Source organism: Theropithecus gelada, chromosome 11, assembly GCF_003255815.1.
Source record: "Theropithecus gelada isolate Dixy chromosome 11, Tgel_1.0, whole genome shotgun sequence".
Lineage (NCBI taxonomy): Eukaryota > Metazoa > Chordata > Mammalia > Primates > Cercopithecidae > Theropithecus > Theropithecus gelada.
In genome coordinates this window covers 123,409,315-123,421,957 of record NC_037679.1, presented here as the reverse complement: position 1 = coordinate 123,421,957, position 12,643 = coordinate 123,409,315, and the positions used below count along the sequence as shown (strand labels likewise).

General features: G+C 37.7%; 1 protein-coding gene across 1 annotated transcript in view; it reads left to right on the top strand.

The window, feature by feature from the left end:
* Nucleotides 1-8,732: 8,732 nt before the first annotated feature.
* ERGIC2 (ERGIC and golgi 2) overlaps nucleotides 8,733-12,643 on the top strand; it is a 40,201-nt gene continuing 36,290 nt past the window's right edge. The window contains exon 1 of the mRNA XM_025401662.1: nucleotides 8,733-8,854. The gene's annotated coding sequence lies outside the window, so the exon portion shown is untranslated. The remainder of the gene's footprint in view (nucleotides 8,855-12,643) is intronic.

Here is a 12,643-nt window from a genome sequence, read left to right as displayed (position 1 = left end):
TGTATAAGCATGTTTATAGGAACATCAACAAAAAGTCGGAATTACAAATGTCTATGACAGGAGATGGGATAAACAAAATAGGATAATGCTTGCATGGCAGTAAAATACAGTAGTCCACAGGCTCTTTAGGTGAATCTTAGAAACAATGTTGAGTTTAAAAACCAAGTTTAGAAAATTAGACAGCACATGAAGCTCAGAAACAGGTAAAATTAAATCGTTTGTTTAGGCTTAAAAAGGCAAGGCAATGCTATCACACCAGAGCTGTGGGGAGGTAGTGGAATAGGCTGGAAGAGTCACACAGGAGCCACTGCAATGTTACCCATTTCTAGTTATGCTGGATGGTGGTCTCACAGATATTTATTATCTTGTTCTGTAATTTACATATACTTCTGCATATATAAAATACTACACAACATGAAATACTTAAAGCCTCTTTTAACACTAGCTCCTCAGGTTGGAATCTGTCCTCCTCTTGTCCAGGTATTTAGAAGTTCCTCACATGGTCAGAGGATTAAGCCCTTACATTCTTTTGCAGTTCCCTATGCCTAGAAAACCCAAAGTGTCACTGTGACTTGTGGTTACTGATGTCATTTGTAACAATGAGCCTAGTTGTTAACATTAGCAGTTACACTTTCTACCGTCTACTCTCTTGTATGAGAAAAGGGTTTTAAATGTGTTTGTATATCTTCTAGGAGTGAGATATTACTTGACCTTTCCATTTAGCTCATTTATTTATTAAAACTAATCTCATTCAAATATTTTGAATGTACTGTTAATAACCTTTGGACATAGGGATTATGAGTGTTGGTTCTGAAGTCAGAGTTCTTGGGTTCGGATCCCAGTTCCACCATTAAGTAGTGTTATAACTTTGGGGAAATTAGCCTCGTTGTACTTCTGTTTCTTCCTCTATAAAGTGGAGGTAATAAATCTACTCATAGGGATATTCTGAAGGTAAAGGAGTTTCTACATTTAAATCTCATAAATGATAGTTGGCACCTAGTAAACTTCCAATAAATTGTATCTATTATCTTATGTATTTTCCTAAAATGAAGCTTTTAAAGAGGCTCTTCCTCCCATTTGAGTCCTTTAAAATTTTTCTGAACAAAAAAAAAAAATAGTTAAGGCTGGGCATGGTGGCTCATGCTTATAATCCCAGCACGTTGGGAGGCCGACGTGGGTGGATCACTTGAGGTCAGGAGTTCGAGACCAGCCTGGCTAACATGGTGAAACCCCATCTCTACTAAAAATCAAAAATTAGCCTGGAGTGGTGGTAGGTGCCTGTACTCCCACCTACTCGGGATGCTGAGGCAGGAGAGTGGCTTGAACCTGGGAGGCAGAGGTTGCAGTGAGCCAAGATCATGCCACTGTACTCCAGCCTGGGCAACAGAGTAGAGACTCTATCTCAAAAAAAAAAAAGTTAAAAAATCTTTACAAAATATAAGTGTGCCACAAAATTATGTCAAGTGAAAGAAGGCTACAAATATTGATTCCACTTAAATGTATAAAAAGAGAAATTTACAAAGAAAGCAGAGTAGTAATTACTTAGGGCTTCAGTGAGAGCAGGAAATAAAATGGGGGTGATGGAAATGTTCTGAATTTGAATTATGGTGATTGTATAACTATAAATTTACTAAAAAATCGTTGAATTGTAGACTTACAATAGGGGAATCTTATAGGTATGAAATTTATTAATCAGTAAAGGTTTTTAAAGGAATAGGTACAGAATTTTTACTTAGTTTCACTCTAACAGAAGTTTTTATTAACATGGGTAACTTCAGATTAGATTATAATATTTGAAGGTAGTCAAAACCTGGCAATAAACTTGTGTGGGAAGCAGAGGCTGTGTCCATCTTATGTTACTTGGAGAAAGACTTATTTTAATATATTAAGCTTTGCTATACAAGCATATAGTATTTTCAATTCTTTCTTATGTCTCCAATTTTTACAAAATAATTGTTTTCATAATTCCAATTAATGATTTAATTGGGGAGTGAGGAGCTTCCATTTGGCTATCCGATAGCTTTCAATGTGCCGACTACTTTACAAATATTAATTCCAAGCACAATTGTATGAGAAGGTCATTATCATTCCTATTTTACCAATGAGGAGATGGAAGCTTAGAGAGGTTGAGTGACTTATTGATATCAAACAACTGGTTTCAGAGGAGAGTTCGCACATAGGTTTGTTTGACTGATGATGTTAGTCACCATACCACACTGCTGATAAAAGTTCTCAGAGGATGACACAGGAAACAAAGTATGGAGTTTTGACTGGGGAGACAGGACTAGAAGCATGGAAAGAATGTAACTGGGTTGGTTTCATTCACACACTTAAACATGTGAATGAAAATGTACGGAGGTAAAAATAAGATGTGTATGTAACAAGGAGATTCTGTTTTCAGAGAGCTTTAAAAAAGTACAAATTTCCTTGACTCCATTAAGAACTGGCTGCTGATGGCTGATTAACTCTTTAACTGACTACAACGGCTTGAAGGATTTAGGAGGTAATTCTCTTACCTAAACTAAGTCTAGCTGCTGGAAATTTAGGGCTGGTGGACAGTTCTACCGTATCCTGAGGGCCTAAGGCTTTTTTCTGTCTTTCTCCTCCACCATCTTCAATGCATGAGTTCAAATCTCAAATCATAAAACTGCTACTGGGCTCAAGTCATCACATCATATTCCAAGCAGGGAGAAGAGGAAGTTCAAGGAGAAAAGGGGACAAATGGCTTTGCCAAGTCTGGGAATCCCAAGTTCTTCATTTGGGTTTAATGTCTAGGATTCTGGTGTTAAAAAGAGAGGAGAGTTTTTATATAAGCAACCAGAAGTCTCTACCACATTTCTAATTATTATACCGTGCTTTTTTTTTTTTTTTTTTTTAATTTGAAATGGAGTTTCACTCTTCTTGCCCAGGCTGGAGTACAATGGTGCCATCTCAGCTCACTGCAATCTCCACCTCCTGGGTTCAAGCGATTCTCCTGCCTCAGCCTCCCGAGTAGCTGGGATCACAGGCATCTACCACCATGCCCAGCTGATTTTTGTATTTTTAATAGAGATGGGATTTCGCCATGTTGACCAGGCTGGTCTTGAACTCCTGACCTCAGGTGATCCGCCCGCCTCAGCCTCCTAAGCTGGTGGCTCATGCCTGCTGGGATTACAGGCGTGAGCCACTGTGCCTGGCCATACCTTGCTTTTAATTTTACTTTTGTCATCTATTCTAGAAATAAAAGAAGAAATAGTGTTAATTAAAAACAATATCATAGTTGTATAAAGCAAAAAGGATAATTATTTCACTGCTGCCCTTTTTCCATTTCTTCCAGTTAACATTGTATAACAATAGTAGCTGTTTCAATTATGAGATAGGCCTAGAAAGTGGAGGGGAGAAAAGTATCAAGAAAACAAATGAGGACAATTTCCTAGAACCAAAGGACATGAGTTGCTATACCAAGGAGCCATTTGATGCCCAGCACAACAATGAAGACAGACCCATGTCAGAGACATTGTAAAACTTAAGAATACCAGGGACAAAGTTGTACAAAATTCCAGAGGAAAATAAATCTCATCTTACGGGGCAGGAATCTGAGTGATTTTATATTTTGCATCAGGAATGCTTGAAGCAAAAAGATGCATTGCCATGTGGGCCTCTCCGTTGGACTTCTTAAGTGTGCTTATGCTACAACAGCTGGATTTCCCCAAGCGATGACCCAGGGGAAGGCAAGCAGAAGCCACAATGTTATTTATGGCCTTTGCTAGCACTGGCACTTTAAACTTTACATCTTTTTAATTCTTCCCAAACAAACCACAGTTCAATGGAATTAAGCCTACTTGCTTAGCATACAGACAAAAAGAAAAATGTAGAAAAGGTACTAACTTCCTAGCCTCATATTTTTCCATATCTTGCCCCAGAATGGAAGATTCTAATGGTTTCCTATGTGTAACTTGAGCATGGACTTGGCTTATGATAGGCATATTAATGGCTTCTCCTGATGAAGGCTCAGCTGTCCTCGCCTACTGTTATGGGAGGGAGAAGGGGGATCACATGTGTTACAGAGTATCACCATTGTAAGACAAATGTGATACCAAAGCTGAAGCTCCAATCTGTGTAAAGGACTGAGATCTTTAATGCGGTTCCCCCAACCTAACTACCCTCCATTAGAGGAAAATCAGTTTCTGACCAAATCTGCTCTCCCAAAGCCTAGTTAATGAAAATGTGTATGTAAGGCAAGGGGGAATGTCTGTCTCTCACGAGCTTCTTTCCCTTCAAGACCCAGACAGACACGGGGGAACTTCATGATTGCTGTCTCAATATTTATCTTTTGCTTCAAAATACAACTTTAGAAAAAAAGAATATGTGTCAAGTTAGGTCCTGTAAATAGTAACAGTACAGTATATATTTATTCATAATTTTTAGTCAAAACTTTTGGCCTCTGAGGGCCTATTATTTTTGTTATTTAACTGCTCGTGTATTTTTTACAAGATATAAAAATTGCTTTTGAGACATATCACATATCTGGGATGGAAATTATTTCACTTTTTTAGTTCAACACTGAAGTTAGATTTTATATCAGGAAATATAAAAATATCTTCTGCTCTGCTCAGTTGAATGTTCATTTTTTTCCTCATAGCATCATGTTTTTTTCCTTTTCTTTATAATTAAGACAGTTCATCATATACATAAAAGTCACACACATGAAGGCACACACATACTCAAATGTACTTGTCTTATTTTCCTAGGTTCAGTTGGGTTTATTAATATATAAATATTAACAGGTAAAAATAAAGTAGTAATTGTTCCAAGAATTGTTATAAGGCCTGTCACTCTGGAAGGCCACATTTGTGTCTCCAGAGTCCAGCACAACATTTTAAAGAAGTATGAATTTGAAAATATTTGGATGAGACAAGTATGCTATCTTCATGACCCCTGAAAACATTTGAGTTTCACAGATGATAAGATGTGTCAGCATTTCTGAGTATTTATTTGTGTCACATTATTGATATTAAAATTTGACCACAGCATGTGAATTAAATAGGTTACCACTTTTTAATGTAATAGAGAACAATAAAGTATTTATATTATGTCTTAGGCACTTATTTTTAAAACCTCATCCACTTTTAGCATGCAATTAATTATGCATTTAAAAGGTTTAAGAAATATAAAAGGAGCTGAAATTACTTAAAATATAGATTATAGAAAATACTAATAAATAGATGAAATAAATATATTTGCGATGCAAAGAAGAACAGATAGTATTGATGAAAGAATATTTGGAAATGGAAAGTAAAACACCAGATTAGAAGGTTGTAATTAATATAAATAACTCTTTGGAATGAAAAATGTATTTCAGCTGAGTAGTTTTGCACTGAAAGATATTGGGGCTATAGTACGTTAAATACGTATAGTAATATATTATTAATAATTATTTAGACCATGTACTAACACCTATCAAGATAAATAGCACCAGCCATAGTCATATATTTTTGGGGAGGTTATTTATTATTTATTGGATCCCCTTTTACCCACAATGTAGTACAAATTTCATGAGGGTAAGAGTGTCTGCTTTGTCACTATGACAAAGTACTTGGTACTTAGCACATCATTTGTCATATTAAAGGTGCTCAGTGAATATTTGTTACAAGAGTGGCCAGATTGCAAGTTCAGTTGACAGATCTGTGGTTCATTTGAGCCTATTAATCATATTAAAATATTGCACAAATAATGCTTTATAGATAGAAGTGATTACTTTGCTGAAACGGAGGTATCAGATGGCACAGACTGTGCATGGACTGAAAGTATTTATCCATCAGCTGATTATGAAATCTAAACTTGTCACATGAAAAAGTGATTTAAGACTTTTAAACCCGGGCGCCGTGGCTCACTCCCATAATCCCAACACTGTGGGAGGCTGAGGTGAGTGGATTATTTGAGGTTAGGAGTTTGAGACCAGCCTGGACAACATGGTGAAACCCTGCCGCTACTAAAAGTACAAAATTTAGCCTGGCATGGTGGTGGATGCCTGTACTCCCAGCTACTCGGGAGGCTGAGGCAGGAGAATCGCTTGAACCCAGGAGGTGAAGGTGAAGGTTGCAGTGAGCCGAGATTGTGCCACTGCACTCCAGCCTGGGGGATAGAGTGAGACTCTGTCTGAAAAAAAAAAGAAAAAAATAAAGAAAAAAAAAAGACTTTTAAGTCCCCACTTGGCATATGAAAAATAAAAATGATTTGAAAGAGTAAACTACAATGTTTGAAAATGTAAATTTTAAATTGGACTGTATCATTGACGATCACCTGTGGTTGAAGCAAGTGATAATAAAGGCCTGGTGTATAGCATGAGATTGGGAATAGTCTCATGAATAAAACTGGTGGGTCACTGGGATTGGCAGCTAGAGAAAAGGAGGAGAAGAGACAGAAGATTCTAACCTGGTTAAGTTTGAGGTTAATGGTGCCATTGACTTTTCTAGGCATAGAGGAGAAGAAATAGATTTGAGGATAAATTATGAAATCCACTTGGATACTGGGCATGGTGGCTCACACCTATAATCCCAGGACTTCAGGAGGCCATGGTGGGGATGGATCACTTGAGGCCATGAGTTCCAGACCAGCCTGGGCAACATGGTGAAACCCCATGTGAAAATACAGACACACACACACAGACACACACCATTAACCAGGTGTGGTGGCTCATGCCAGTAGTCCCAGCTACTCAGGAGGCTGAGGCACCAGAATCGCTTGAGGTGGAGGTTGCAGTGAGTCGAGATTGTGCCACTGCACTCCAGCCTGGGCAACCGAGTGAGACTCTGTCTCAAAAAAAAAAAAAAAAAAAAGACAAAAACGAAAAATGTATTTGGGATGTACTGACTTTGAGGTGCTTATGGGCATTCTATTGTCAAAATTATTTATTTATTAGTTTATCCAAAGTTTGCTGCTCACTTGCTGAAACTTTTACTCACACTAGAGAAAGAAAAAAATTGCACAAAAGCACCTTTTGATCATCTTTACTAAATACAGGTTGTTATGGAACAATTCTTAATCTCAGTCTAAAACCTATCTTCTGCAGGTAATACATAATGGACTTTTTAAAGCAAACTGATTTTCAGATGTAACACCACAGATAACACAAGATTAAGCATCCATTTCTTTTTAAAGTTAATCAGGTTTCAATCTTCAGGGGAAATTAAGTTTCCTCTTCACTGGGTAGATTAGAAAATGGTGAGTTGTTTTCTAAGTAAGAAGGATCAAATTAGTCAGTTTTGCTACACCGGGAAATCCAGCTCTCATGGGATAGTTGTGACCCTGAAAGTAGGTTATCCTGGAGACGAGGGATCAGGTGTAACTAAGTGAACAACAGCCAGCCCCATCCAAGTAAGAGCCCACACTCACAAAGAAGGAACAGTTGCTGATGCCTTTACGGCAAAGGTAAAAAAAAAAAAAAAAAAAAAGCATTTTAGATGTATATTAATTTACTTAATCCTCATAACAACTCTGAGACATTATCATGCCCATTTTACAGACGAGCAAATGGAGGCACAAAGAGATGAAATAATGTGGCCAAGGTTACATGCTAGTAAGTTGCTGATCTGGAATTTTAACCCAGAAAGTCCTGTCTCCAGCGTCTATGATTTTACCCACTACACTATACTTCTTAAGCATGTCAAGAAAGTGAGAACTTTAAGTTGATTTAATTAGACTAACTCTGAAAGTCTGAAAATAAAATTGATTCATTGGAAACTTTTCATCAGCCCTTATTTTGGGGGATATTCAATTTAGTGAAATTTAATATTTCAGTAAAGGTTAATTCACTACATAAAACAATGTGATTTTTTTCCTTTGAAGCAGTTTAGTATTGTGATCAGGATTTCCCTGAATCTCCCAGCGGTCTGAATTGGGGTACATCACTTCACTACCCCTTGACTCAAATTCCGTATTTATAAAACAGGTAAATATTGGTATTACCTTTTAAGAGTGTTGTGAGGATACGCAGATTTTTTTTTAAAAGCAGTTAAAGCCTTTAAACAGTAATTATAAGCATTTGTCATAATTATGCCTTTGTTAGACTTCTAGGTCAATGAATCAGAACATTTAAATCCCAATGTTTGATTACAAAATCCGGTAACAGATGGGTGAAAAGGAACCTAGAATGGGTTTACTCTCCAGGAATTCACATTTAACTATTCTTTCCAAAATCCCCTCTATTAACTCCTGTTCTATGAAGTGATAGGAAAAGATGAGGTATTAATTTTCTTTCTTAAATATTTGAAGGCATAGTTGGTGTTGGTGAAGGGATATGAGGAAGACAGATGTACTTTCTTATGAGATATTAAAACCTGGAAGACAATAAAAACGCAGATCAAATAATAAAAAGCGTTACCTATGGCGGAAAAGGAAGTTCAAATGTTCTTGTCAGGGGAAAATGAGGACACAGAAACTGAAAGAGGGCACAAAACAATTGCAGGGGTGATATGCATTAGGATTGTTAGGGATAATTTCTGCGCCCAACGCTCTTATTAGTAATGAAATACGGTGTGAGGAGCTGAGATTCGTTCTGCAGTCTCAAAGTGTCAGTCGGAAAGTAATCCCTCCCTTGCCATAGAAACAGAACCGAACTGGCAGCGCGATTACACCTAAGACAAGCTGCAACCTCATTTCCGTGTAGGCACGCCCCTTTTATCTCAACCACGCCTCTTCATTCCCTAAGCACTTCGTAAGCAAAGGGAATATCGCGAGAACCCTATATTGTCTCTCTTCTGACGTTTACAGCCATGATAGTCGCTTTTGTTCTCGCGGTGTTTCCGGGTACGCGGGAGCCCCGGCGACCCGGGCTTCTGTGAAACATGGCGGTAGGCTGGGACCGTAACACAAGGTAAAATACTGAAACCCCGCTGGATGCTGTTCCCTGAGCTGTTCCAGGGCTGCTTAGGGCATAAATGCAGTTGAGGGAACAGGGAGCCTGTCATGGGCTTGGCTTCCTGTCTTCATTGATCTCTGGAGAGCGGGTCGGACGGAGAAGCCTCTCCACCTCCCCCGGGGGCGTTACTGGCAGGACCCTAGGCAAAGATGCTACTGGGAGCTTCCCTTTGCCAGGACCGGGTGCTCGTGTGCTGTCTTGCAACTCGAAGGAGTTCAGGTGCTTCCTCGATAGCCCCTGATTCTGACCTTTTGTTTCTCACACTGCGCGGTTCCCCGGTGGCTTCTCCAGTCCGCAGGCGGGTAGGATCCCAGTCGGTCGAGTCCCAGTCCTCCCGGATGTCAGACTCCCTACCCCCATTCAGACAAATACCACATTCGTGGCAGCACGTTGCCCTCTGTCTCATTTTTAAGAGTCTTGGCCTCGCCTGAAAGGAGTTTCGCACAGTGCCTCGGAAAATGAGAAAGGGGCAGGAGAGGGCGAGATGCTGAGAGACAGGTACGACTGTCACTACTTTTCCCCGGCACAGAAAACCCTCCGAAGGCAACGTGTCAACTCGTGTTGAATAGCCTTGGTTATCGGTAGTATATAGAGTTGACAGGTCGTTGTTTGAGAAAACACGTTTAAATAACTTTGATATTTTAGTGCACCTGAGACTTGAAGACAGAGTGACATAATAGCTGTTAAAATGTTGCCAAACTGGTTTTCAGAAGCAATGAAAGTTACAGTTAAAAACAGGATTTATTCATTTGAAGTTGTAATTCAGTATTTCAATTAATTGCCTAGCCTGATACATTGGACTGTAGTATACCGCAATTATAAAGAACGAAAAAAGACTTATGGTTCACTGAAAAAAGACTTATGGTTATTTACCTAATTTGTTTGTTGATATCTTTAAGTTGTAATTATGCCAGTTCTAGTGGAAAACATGAGGGAAAAAATTCTGTTTTTTGGGAGGGTGGGGGTTGGCGGTGCAGGAATGGATAGAGAGAGGATGATTTTTTTTTTTTTTTTTTTTTTTAATAATAGTGAACTTTAGTGTACAGTTGCGTGTTATAATGGCTTCCTGGTACAAATCATAAAAATATATCAAGTTTGAAAGATCTCTCGAAGGAAATCAGGCCTATTCTGGAACAACAACAGTTGGGGAAACAACAACAACCCACACATTTCCTTTCTTTGGGGGTTGATGATTTAAGTGAAAGAAGTGGCTATTTTTTTTTTTTTTCTTTACTAGAAGTTACTTTTAGGCAGTCAATGCCTGCTAAAAATCCTATTTAACAGTTTCCCAATATTTATTATAATTCTGCCTCTTAATGTCATAGTGGTCAAATTATTTAACCTCTCTGTGCCTTCGTTCCCTCATCGGCCAAATGAAATAATAATACCTAACTTATAGGAAGGTTGTGAGGATTAAATGTGTTGAAACATACGAAGCATTTAGAACAATAACAGGCACACAGTAAGCACTCTATGCATGTTAGCTCTTGTTATTTTTTATTTTCATTTTCTAACATCTGTAGTTACAAATGTTGCCTTGTTACTTAGTCAAAATGTAGACTGAAGAAGATACTGTTTAAAGTAATATCTTTCTGAACCGCAGATTAATTAAACACTCTGATTGGTGTGGTTAATGTGTCCTTAAACGCCCATCATCCAGTTGCTTGTTTTCTTAAATTATTATCCTCTTTTAATAACTGAAGCGTAAGTTCTTTCTTTCTACTGCTCTGTGTAGTCACATCGTAGTGTGGCTCAGATCTACCCTCTGAGTGCCTCGTTAATCCCATACTCTTTGCTTTTGAGAACATTCATTCTGTTGTAAATATATTTCATGTGTCCCTGACCTTTTCCTTAATATTTTTTAACTTTAATTTTCTATACTTTTATTGAGAGCTACTATAGTCTAGTTCTTTGAGGAGGATTGTATTTGTCCTTGCTTCACATTGCTTCTAGGCACTTTGAGAGTATTCTATTATCACTCTATAATCTCTCTTAACTTTTAGTCTATCAGTTCATGCCATCCTAACTTTAGGAGATTATCAACTAATCTCAGATAACTCTCCCACTTTCCTCAAAGAGTTTAACAACTAAATCTCAAATATCCTACAAATCTTTGCTTTTTTTCAGAGAATTAGAAATAGATACTACATGCCTCATTTTTATCTTGATTAAACACTATGAGGTTGCCATTATGTCCTGCTCCCCATCTTTTAAAATAAAATGATAGAGAGAGGATTCTGAGAAGTTGAGGATCTTTCCACACTCGTCACACAACTAGTAAGTGCCTAGGTAATCAGGGTTTTCTGATTATAAACTCACATTTATATTGTCTTCCTTGGCTTCCAAGTAAACCTTTTTGTCACTTAGAATGTCACTAGATTTATTTGAATTATGTTGCGGTAAACAAATATAACGTTTCACTCTGTTGTAAAAGGTCCAAATTTTAAGGTAAAAGTAAGTACAATTGAGGGGGGTGGGGGGTTGCTATCTAGTATTTGTAAAGCAAAGCTAAGCTATCTTATAAAATGTTTTTTATTGTAAAGTATTCTAATACAATATGATCAAGTAATTTAAAATTACAGATAGGTTTTAGTTTTACCTTTTATTTCTGAAATTCAGCGATGGCCTGAATTATATGGCCTGTATTAGTTTCCTGGGGCTGCTGTAATAACTTACCATAAACTGGGAGGCTTAAACAAAAGACATTTATTCTCTCACAGTTCTGGAGGCTAGAAGTCTGAAATCAAGGTGTCAGCAAGACTTGAAGACTCTAGGAAAGAATCCTTCTTTGACTCTTCCTGGCTTCTGGGCAGTCCTTGCTGTGCCTGGGTTTGTAGACACATCACTGTAGTCTCTGCCTTTGTCTTCACATGGCATTTTCCCTTGTGTTTCTGTGTGTCTTCACATGGCCTTCTTAAAAGGACACCAGTCATCAGATTTTGGAGCACCCTGATGCAGTATGATCTCATCTTAATTAGTTACATCTGAAAGACCCAAATATTTCCAAATAAGGCCCATTCATAGATACTAGAGGTTGAGACTTCAACATACCTTGTTCAGCATATCAAGATGTGAGTTAACATAGTTCAGACCGCACCTTGGCCATGTGTATTAACCAATTAAATTTTTCTCATATTGCCAAATATATATTAAAAATAGAAGTTAACTCAAAACTTGGGTAGCAGGAAATAACTTTTGTCTTCATTTTTCTTTGGAGAAGTAATTAAACTTAATTGGGAGACTCTAAAAAGTTCATGAATTCTGTATTTTAATTTTGGTAAAGCATCTGATAGTCTCATTATATTCAGATGGATACAATGATGAAGTATAGACTGTGTGACTTTACTTACACTGAGTGTTGATAATGTCTGTGTTCCAACATGAAAGGTAGTCTCTTATGTCTTATGAAGTTTTTCAAAATACAGTCACCCCTCCATATCTGTGGATTCTGCATCTGTGGACTCAACCAATTGCAGATTGAAAATATTCAAAAAGGAAAAATTGCATGCCTACTGAACAAGTATTGTGTCTATACTGAATACTTACAGACTCCTTTCTTTTCATTATTTCCTAAACAGTACAACGATTTACATAGCATTTACATTATATTAGGTTTTATAAGTAGTCTAAAGATGATTTAAAGTGTACAACAGGATGTGCATAGGTTATATGCAAAAACTACACCATTTTATGTCAGGGACTTGAGCATCTGAGAATTTTGATATCCAAGGGAGGTCCTGGAAC